Source organism: Nilaparvata lugens, chromosome 1, assembly GCF_014356525.2.
Source record: "Nilaparvata lugens isolate BPH chromosome 1, ASM1435652v1, whole genome shotgun sequence".
Lineage (NCBI taxonomy): Eukaryota > Metazoa > Arthropoda > Insecta > Hemiptera > Delphacidae > Nilaparvata > Nilaparvata lugens.
The window spans coordinates 72,559,928-72,570,237 of record NC_052504.1 but is presented as its reverse complement, the minus strand read 5'-3'; the positions used below and the strand labels follow the sequence as shown (position 1 = coordinate 72,570,237).

At 35.2% G+C, this 10,310-nt stretch overlaps 2 long non-coding RNA genes across 5 annotated transcripts in view; one reads left to right on the top strand and one right to left on the bottom strand.

Annotated features, from left to right (window-relative positions):
* The window catches only part of LOC111049953, a 189,379-nt gene that overhangs the window by 99,192 nt on the left and 79,877 nt on the right, over positions 1-10,310 (bottom strand). The window lies entirely within an intron of this gene.
* LOC120354786 overlaps positions 3,753-10,310 on the top strand; it is a 32,222-nt gene continuing 25,664 nt past the window's right edge. Inside the window, exons 1-2 of the long non-coding RNA XR_005573176.1 lie at positions 3,753-4,069; positions 9,832-9,963. This is a non-coding gene — a long non-coding RNA (uncharacterized LOC120354786). The remainder of the gene's footprint in view (positions 4,070-9,831; positions 9,964-10,310) is intronic.

Below are 10,310 nucleotides of genomic sequence, written 5' to 3'. Positions count from 1 at the left end.
CGCAGTTTCTTAAAAACAAACATTGCATTATAAATGTCAAAAATCTGTCTGACGAAAAATGCTTTTTATGGTCAGTCCTCGCATATTTCCATCAGAAACCAATGAACTCACGCTTGACTGTAAAGTATTTGAGCAAGTTTGCTCACATACTTAATACGCTAGGTGTAAATTTTCCAGTGAGGACATGTGATATTAAGAAATTTGAAATACTGAACCTGGATATTGCAATTAACGTCATCGCGTATGACAACAAAAAGTTTTTCCCCTACCACACGAGGATTTTCAGCACTCGTAAGGACCAAATTAATCTTTCAATGCTGAGAGCCGATGCAGGAAAAACGCATTTCTGTTTAATTGATACCGCGAACGGGAAAAAAGGATTATCGCGTCTTCTCTCTCACCTTTCAAAACACGACGGTCAAGTACACATTTGTAATTTCTGTTTTCATAGATTTATATCTAACAAATCTAAAAATTGTGATGGCAAAGCAAATTTGATGAAACATGAACAGCTTTGTTCCAAGTTTGAGCGCGAATTTCAAAATTTGGTAAACTGTGGGCTTTGTGCTGAACCATTCTTAGACACTGATATTAAATGTTGTCACCATGCGCATGAAACCGGAAATTACCTATGTGCGGCACACGTTTCATGTAATTTATCGGCTTGTACTCCGGAGTACATTTCGTGTTATTTTCACAATTTCTCCAGGTTTGATTAACATTTCATTCTGAAAGCACTCGGTAAATGCAAAAAAGAAATTTCCTGCATCGCAAATACGTCAGAGAGATTTTTGACACTTTCAGTAGGCAAAATTAATTTTTTAGATTCCTACAAGTTTATGAACGAATCCTTGGAAGTATTGGTGTGTAATTTGGTAGAAAGTACAGACATGGAAAAGAAGTTTGAACGTTTATTTTCAATGTTTCATAACCCGCCACGCAAACACAGATAACTCTTGTTGAAAAAAGGAATATATCCTTACTCATACATGAGTTGTCCCGAAAATTCGCGGAAACATCACTTCCTCCCATCGAATGTTTTCATAATGATTTAACTGATACACCTCTGTCTCGCGAAGAATATGAGCATGCACAAAGAGTGTTCTCGACATTCAAGCTGAAATCGCTCGGTGAATATCATGATTTCTATTTATGTTTGGATGTGATGCTATTAGCGGAAGTTTTTGAATCTATGAGGTCTACGCTTTTTAGCTCATATGGCCTTGATGTCACTCATTTTGTTTCCCTCGCGAACTTTACCTGGAATTGCATGTTGAAACATACTAAAGTTGAACTAGAGTTGATTACACATCCTGACATGCATCTCATGTTTGAGGCGGGGATGATGGGTGGGGTCTTATTTATCGGTAACGTTATTGTGAGGCAAATAACAAACATCTACCTGAGACATACGACCCCTCAAAACCGAGTAATTATCTTCTTTATATTGATGCAAACAGTTTATACTCGGAAGCTATGAGCCGAAACTTACCAGTTGGAAATTTCAAATTCCTCACAGAGGAAGAAATTTCCAAGCTTGATTTTGCGAATTTGGACAGCAATTCAGAAACTGGATATGTAATAGAATGCGATCTCAAGTATCCGAAAGAGTTACATGATAAGCATGCCAGCTTCCCACTCGCGCCTCTCCACCAAACACCTCCACACGAATTGCTGTCAAACTATCAAACAAATGAGAACGGTCAAACTGGAACCAAAAAGCTCATGAACACACTTTTTGACTGTGAAAAGTACATTGTCCACTACCTCAATTTAAAACTCTACCTTCAGCTCGGTTTGCAATTAATGAAAGTACATTGCGTAATTAGCTTTTCCCAATCTCCCTGGCTGAAAAGCTACATCGACTTCAATATCCGCAATAGACAGAACGCGAAAAATAAATTTGAAATATCCTTCTTTAAGGCCTGTTGTAATCTTATCTTTGGAAAAACTATACAATCAGTTCGCAAGCATATCAATGTTAAAATTATCACAGATGAAAAACGGTTAGATAAGTACATTTCAAATCCGTTATGCAAACGCTGGCAAATAATTAGTCCGAACGTGATCACGGTTTTCTCTCGTAAGTTGGAACTAAAAATGAAGAAGCCTGTTTATTCCGGTTTTCTGTACTGGAGTTGAGTAAATTCCATATGTACGATTTTTCTATTGTAAATTACAAAAAATTATACCGTGGGATCACGTAGAACTCTGTATGACCGATACCGATAGTTTTCTTTTAAATGTAAAAGTGGAGGACATGTATCAGTTGATTAAAGAGAATTTGAACCTTTTCGACACTAGTAACTATCCTCCTTACCACCCCTGCTTTTCCATGGAGAGAAATAAAGTTGTAGGAAAGTTCAAGGATGAGACAGCCTCAAAACCCATCCATAAATTTATAGGGCTTCGATCTAAACTTTACTCGTATTTAGTATGTAATGAGAATGAAGAACCTGTGAATAAATGTGTAGCAAAGGGTGTACAGACCAGAGTGAAATGTAGAAAACTTAATTTTAATTTATATAAGAAATTGTTGATTGAACGTTGTGAACACATTGAAAAATTCAATATGATGAGGTCCTATAATCACACCATGTATCAGATTGAATGAGCAAAAATCTGCTTGAGTCCATATGACGATAAGAGATACATTGCAGAGAATGGTGTGGACACTTTGGCTTTTGGACATTATAGAGTGCCAACAACGCTCTGAACTGATTGCTCAGTATGTCCTGCGACGATCATCCATCACCACTAATTTTGATTTTGTGTTGTAAATATGAATATTATTAGATCTAAGATAGCGTTAGAACTTTATAGCGTACCACGTGTCAACTATCCCACTCGCAAATATGAGTTGAAAAGTGAAAAAGACTTGCTTCAAGCCGATCTCATTGAGATGAGCAGTTTATCACGTTTTAATAAAGGTTATAGGTATATCTTAGCTGTTATTAATTGTTTTTCAAAATTCGCATATTGTGTTCCATTAAAAGACAAGTCAAGTCAATCTGTATTTGATGCACTCGAACCAATTATTTCTAAAAATAAGGGAGTTAAGTTGTTCCAATCAGATCAGGGAACAGAATTCTTTAATTCAAAAGTTAAAGTGCTATTAGATAGATACAGTATTAAACATTACCATGTTTTTAGTGATAAGAAAGCTTCCATAGTTGAAAGGTTTAATAGAACAATTAAAGCAAAAATTTATAGATATTCAACTGAACGTGGAACCAAAAACTGGATATCGCAACTAGACAGTTTGGTTCGTGATTATAATGCAACAATGCACACACTTCAATTAGAATGAAACCTAAAGATGTGAGGAAAAAAGATCGTAATCATGTTTTAATGTCTTTGAATTCTGCATTCAATAGACAATATAAATTGAAAAATTCAAAACCAAAATTTAAGCTAGGAGATGTTGTACGAATCTCAAAGAAAAGGGTTTTTTTTGATAAATCTTATAACATAAATTGGAGCACAGAGTATTTTGTGATTCATTCTATATTCCCTTCTCAACCTGTAACGTACAGCTTGCGAGATCTAAACGGAGAAGTAATTAGTGGTAGGTTTTACGGAGAAGAAATTAAAAAAACACAATTAAACAAGTCGGAGAGACAAGTATATCTGATTGAAAAAATATTAAAGCGTGACAAAAAAGGATTGCTTGTTAAGTGGATTAGATTTTCAACACCTAGTTATATTAGTAGAAGTAAACTATTAGATGAAAAATAATCTATTGTAATATCATATTGTAATACATTCCATTCAGTGTAAATATGACAAAGATTTGGTGTAAATATAATACGTCTTTATCAAAAATGCTTCTCAGTTTCATTTCAATCTGTAGTTTCATTTTCATAATTTGCTTTCGCTAAGGCATAGATAAGGAGGAGCAGCAGATGCATTCTCGTAAAGAGGGTGCGGGAGAGAGAGGGAACGATATATTGAAGTGAGAAACTTCTATCAGTTTGGTAGTGCATTGCTGTGAAAGGGGAGAGTGACAGCGAGCACATGTCGACTGCATTCCGATGTCATAACCCATACACGCTCAGACACCCATGTGGTGAGTGGCACACACCCTCCTTTGATAACTTACGAAAAATGATTAGTTCCTTATCAGATCACATGCTGCACACGTGTCTAACATGAGTAATATCCTGCATGCAATTCATTAGCATAAAACATGCATGTTTTGGAATAAAATCATACATACTATCTGAATCAAAAACCGGCTACATTCAGAAAATCATTGTATACATGGGAGCAGAAACAGAAATTACTGATGATCCGCAGTTTGGGCATGCAACCAATGTGGTTTTGACTTTGATTAAAGATCTACTAAATAAGGGATACTGTGTTTACACCGACAATTTCTATTGTAGACCTGAACTGGCTCTTGCCCTCAAAAGTATGAGCACAGTCTTGGTGGGAACTGTGAGGAAGGATCGGAAGGTGTGCCAAAAGAATTTTCAAAGAAGACGTTGACTAGAGGTGAAATTTCGGCGTTGTGTGAGGTAGAAGGCAACATGTTGCTTCTGAAATGGCAAGACAAGTGTGACGTGATGTGCTTGTCCATTCATCACCAGTTGGGGTTCGTTGATGTGGTAAGAAGAGGGAAGGAGGTACAAGTACCAAATGTAATACAATATTACAACATTTTCATGGGTGGAGTAGATAGACTCGACCAAATGCTGGGTGCCTACCCAATGGAGAGGAAAAGACAAAAAATTTGGTACAAGAAACAGTTTAGGCATTTGCTCAACATGTGTATTCACAATGCTCATGTTATCCATGAAATATGTGGAGGCAGTTACAGTCCTCTTCAATTCAAAGAGAAACTGATTGAGAGGATTGTAGAAGAACATTATATGGAGAAACCAAAAAAAGGCAGACCATCTTCAGAAGAGGATCCACTCCATCTGCAAGAGAGGCATTTCCCTGACTTCGTAACAGCTACAGAGAAGAAAGCTCATGCTACAAGGAGGTGTACTGTATGCTCTTCAAAGGGAAAAAGGAAAGAATCAAGGTACCAGTGCACCCCTTGTGGTGTGGGACTATGTGTGGTACCTTGCTTCAAGGACTTCCATACTAAAAAGAAGTACTGAAGTGTCAAATGTAAATGAGTGTATATAGTGTAAATAAGTGCATCAAAAGTGTTTGCTTCAATAAATGGTGAGTGAAACAAATAATAATGTATTCTTCTTATTTCATGTGATTTATTCACATTCTTTTATCCACTGATGAAAGGAATTTTCAAAGTAAATACCCATATATAGTCTGGTTGTGCAAAAATTTCACGTGGGCAAGATGGGAAAATGACTCCAGCTTGGTCAATACTTGTTCAAAAACAATGAACTTGGTCCCAAATGTTAGTGCAGAATATTTTCTACAATTTGAAACCAAATTTGCAATCTTTGAATCAACAATGACTGAGCTAGAGTCATTCTCCCATCTTGCCCGGGCAACCTCTATGCGTGCAACCTGACTATAACATGACATCCTATTTTTTGATGTGCTGAGCTAACCGGACTGTCAAATAACAAACTAGTTACATTTTCTTCTATGGAAAATAATGGGGAACAATATTCTGTTAAAAAAATGGGCATAATAAGGTAGTTTTTGATGAAAAAAATGAACCATTAAGGGGTTAATTGTTTTACTAAGAATGCCTTTTATGTGCCTTTAAAGAATAAGACTGCTCAAAGTGTTTATAATGCCCTTGAACCCATCATTCCTAAGAATAAGGATATACATTTCTTCCAGAGTGATGGTGGACTTGAGTACCACAATAAGCGTGAGAAGGATTTTTCAGACAAATATCATATCAATCATTATAGGGTTTTCACTGACAAGAATGCCAGTATTGCCAAGAGGTTTAATTATACAATCAAATCAAAAATATATCTATCTTCAACTGAACATGGAAGCAAAAACTAGCAAAATATTGTAGATGATTATAACAATACAGTACACAGCTCAATTGGAATGTGTCCTAAAGATGTTACTAAGAAACATTGTAAACACATTTTAGAATTGCCAAACTCCACCTTCAATAGATGATTTAAATTAACAGAGTTGAAACCAAAATATAAGCTAGGTGACATTGTGAGAATTTCTAGAAAGAAACAGATATTTGATGGAAAATATCTAATGAATTGGTCAGCTGAGTATTTCCAAAAAGTGAGCATACATCCCACACAGCCTTTTACTTACTCATTAAAAGATCTTAATGGAGAGATAATACAGGGAAGGTATTATGAACAAGAAAATAAAAAAATGCAATTGAATGAATCAGAAAGTGAAGTTTATTTGATAGAAAAAATATTGAGACATCACAAGGATAAACTGCTTGTGCAGTAGATTGGATTCTCTCAACTATCCTTCATAAGATGAGAGAACTTATTGGAGTAAGATTATTAAACTGTAGAATAATAATGATCAATAATGTACATAGCATATCTGTTTATCCTTACAAACATTCCAACTGTTGTAAATAATGTAGTTATCAATTACTGTAAATAATCGCTGGGATAAATAATAAGATAGGATGAACATTCCAATATCCTGTACATAGTATTTCAAATAAAACAACTTGGATTGAAATTCACTTTCTCTCTATTCTAAATATATTATAGGTTTCCCATGTTGTCGAGGCTCATGCTGAGCACCTTCAGCAGAGCACACTTGCAGATAAATGACAGCTGTGCTTAGTGAGAGAAGTTGTGTGTATTTTTGGGTTCAAAATTTTATAAAATAACTTGATAAATTCAATATTAAGTGATAATTAAGTGTTATATTTAAATATAGATTGGTGTTTCAATTTCTCTAAATTCAAAAAGTTCAGCTTATATATATATATTTGGACGAAAATTGAACTTGAACGTTACAGTAGAAACATAACCTATTTTTTGGACATTTTATTAATTTTTCAAAATTTGGGAATGAAATAGATTTGGGCCAAGCCTGTTGTTCCTTCCTAATCATATTTATATGATTTGTGATTCTGTCCACGAATAAATAAATAAATAAAAATAAAACAGGTCTCCCACATTGTCCAGGCTTGTGCTCTGTCAGATTTTGCTTTTAAGTATTGAATTTTTAAATAAATGTTTTCTCACAAAGCACCAATATAAAATTTCTCGATTGGAAGCAAGCATTCACAATTAGTCTTAGCTGAGAAGAGATGTAATATTTTGAATAACAAATTAGTTGCTTCATGATTTCTCAATATTACTGTGATTTTTCATTAAGCTCTTTTGATTTCGCAGAGTTCAAGTGTGCAGTACAGTGCAGTGCAGATTATTATCCTGATATGGAATATCTCTTCCACCAATAGAATGTTTTTATAATGACCTAAATGATACACCCCTCTCACTCAAAGAATATGAGCACGCACAAAGAGTGTTTTCAACATTCAAGTTGGAATCTCTCGGCGAATATCATGATTTCTATCTGTGCCTGGACATCATGCTATTGGTTGAAGTTTTCAAAGAAATTGGGTCAATGCTTTTTAGTTCATACGGCCTCAATGTGACTCATTTTCTTTCACTTGCTCATTTCACATGGAATTGTATGTTGAAGTACACCAAGGTTGAGCCCAATATTCATCTAATGTTTGAGTTGGGAATGCATGGGAGTGTTTCATTTATTGGCAAGTGCTATTGCAAAGCTAATAACAAACACATCCCCGACACATATGACCCAACAAAACCAAGTAACTATTCAATTAAAATTGATTCTAACAGTCTTTACTCTCAGAGCATGGTACAGTACTTACCATACAGAAATTTTAAAATTCCTCTCAGAGGAAGAAATCCGAGCACTCAACTTTAAAAATTTGAAGAGTGATTCAGAAACTGGTTATGTTATTGAATGTGATCTCAAGTATCCCAAGGAGTTGCATGATATGCATTCAAATTTCCCCCTTGCCCCAGTTCACCAAAGGTATGCCATCATGCACATGAAAATGGAAAAGTTTTGTGTGCTGCTCATGTAATTTAAATACTTCTACTGACAATATGATTAATGGTTACTTCCATAATTTCAGCAGATTTGACAGCAATTTTATTCTGAAAGCTCTCAGAAAATGTAAAATAGAGATTTCCTGTATTGCCAACACTTCTGAAAGATTTTTGATGTTGACAGTGTGGAAAATTAAGTTTTTAGATTCATATAAATTTATGAATCAATCCTTGGAAGTATTAGTGTGCAACTTGGTAGATAGTACGGATATGGAATCAAAGTTCAAATATCTGTTTTCAGTATTAAGTGATCCCAATATCGAACATGAGCATCTCCTGCTATAAAAGGGTGTTTATCCTTATTCATACATATCTTCTCCTGAAAAATTCGCAGAGACTTCTCTTCCACCAATAGAATGTTTTTATAATGACCTAAATGATACACCCCTCTCCCCCAAAGAATATGAGCATGCACAAAGAGTGTTCTCAACATTCAAGTTGAAATCTCTCAGTGAATATCATGATTTCTATCTGTGCCTGGATGTCATGCAATTGGTTGAAGTTTTCAAAGAAATTAGGTCAATGCTTATGGCCTTGATGTGACTCATTTTCTTTCACTTGCTCATTTCACTAGGAATTATATGTTAAAGTACACCAAGGTTGAGCTCGAGTTGATCACCGATCCCGATATTCATCTAATGTTTGAGTTGGGAATGCATGGGGGTGTTTCATTTATTGGCAAGCGTTATTGCGAAGCTAATAACAAACACATCCCTGATACATATGACCCAACAAAACCAAGTAACTATTTAATTTATATTGATGCGTCTTTACTCTCAGAGCATGGTACAGTACTTACCATACGGAAATTTCAAATTCCTCTCAGAGGAAGAAATCCGAGCACTCCACTTAAAAAATTTGGAGAGTGATTCAGAAACTGGTTATGTTATTGAATGTCATCTCAAGTATCCCAAGGAGTTGCATGATATGCACTCATATTTCCCCCATGTCCCAGTTTACCAAAACCCACCAAGCAAATTGTTCTCTGAGTACCAAACCAATGAGAGCGGTCAAAGTGTGACTAAAAAACCCATGAACATGCTCTTTGATCAAGAGAGGTACATAGTTTATTACCTGAATTTGAAGCTGACCTTCTACTTGGTTTACAATTAACAAAGGTACATTGAGTCATTAGCTTTTCCCAATTGCCTTGGTTGAGGAACTACATTGAGTTCAATACCCATAATGGGCAAGCTGCGAAAAATAAATTTGAAATCTCTTTTTTCAAACAAATGTCAAATCTATGCTATGGAAAATCGATTCAGGGAAATCAGCAACAATGTAATGTTCAAATTATCATGGATGCAAAGCATATAGATGAGTACATTTCAAATCCATTATGTAAACGTTGGCAGATAATAAGTTTGGATGTGATTGCGGTTTTCTTGTGCAAGTTAGAACTGGAAATGAATAAGCCAATCTATAACTATTTTAAAACGGCTACTAACTTAATGAAAAAATAACACAACATTTTGATGTTTACCTCAGTCAGCGCCAGAAACAAAACTGAAAGCTGAATGGTGAGTAGCTTTATCAGTGAGCATGGTTTGTAGTCACACTACCAAGTTGTCAGCAACATGGCGCCACTTGTTCATTTCCCCCCTATGCCTCAGACCTCAGAAGCCAAGTTACAAGCGGTGAACAGTACATTTTGAATAACAATATTTTGAATGTGAGAGGAATATGTGCAATGTAATATCAAATCTTCTCATTGATTTTCAATTAGCATCTCATAACTATGCTGATATATTAAATTTCTTCTCAATATTATTGTGATTTTCTATTGAGCTTGTTGATTTCATAGAGATTGAGTGTGCAGTGAAGACTACACCATAATCACTCCAGTCTTCAAGAAGGAGAGATGTGTGGAGAACAAGATGTTGGACACTAATGGGAGATGCTCCTACACCTGACAGCATCACACTGCTCATTGCATGTGAGTATGATGGAATTTTTACATTTCTCTCTCTTATTTTTCTGATCATGATCTTTCAGGACTTACTTTTTCCTGATAAATCAATACTACAATACACTTGTTCCTGAGAAATCAATAACATCTAGTTCCTGAGAATTCCTGATAAGGAATTACTTCTACAACAGAGTGCACATTGTACAATATCCACCTTGTTTTCTCACACCTTCTTCTTCAACATTTGCCTTTTCTTCACCATATCTCATCTTTTTATAATATATAAAAAACTGAACATGTATCACCTTTTCATGAGGATTTTCAATAATATATTTACAATATACACATTGCAGATATGATTTTTCATGTAAAAA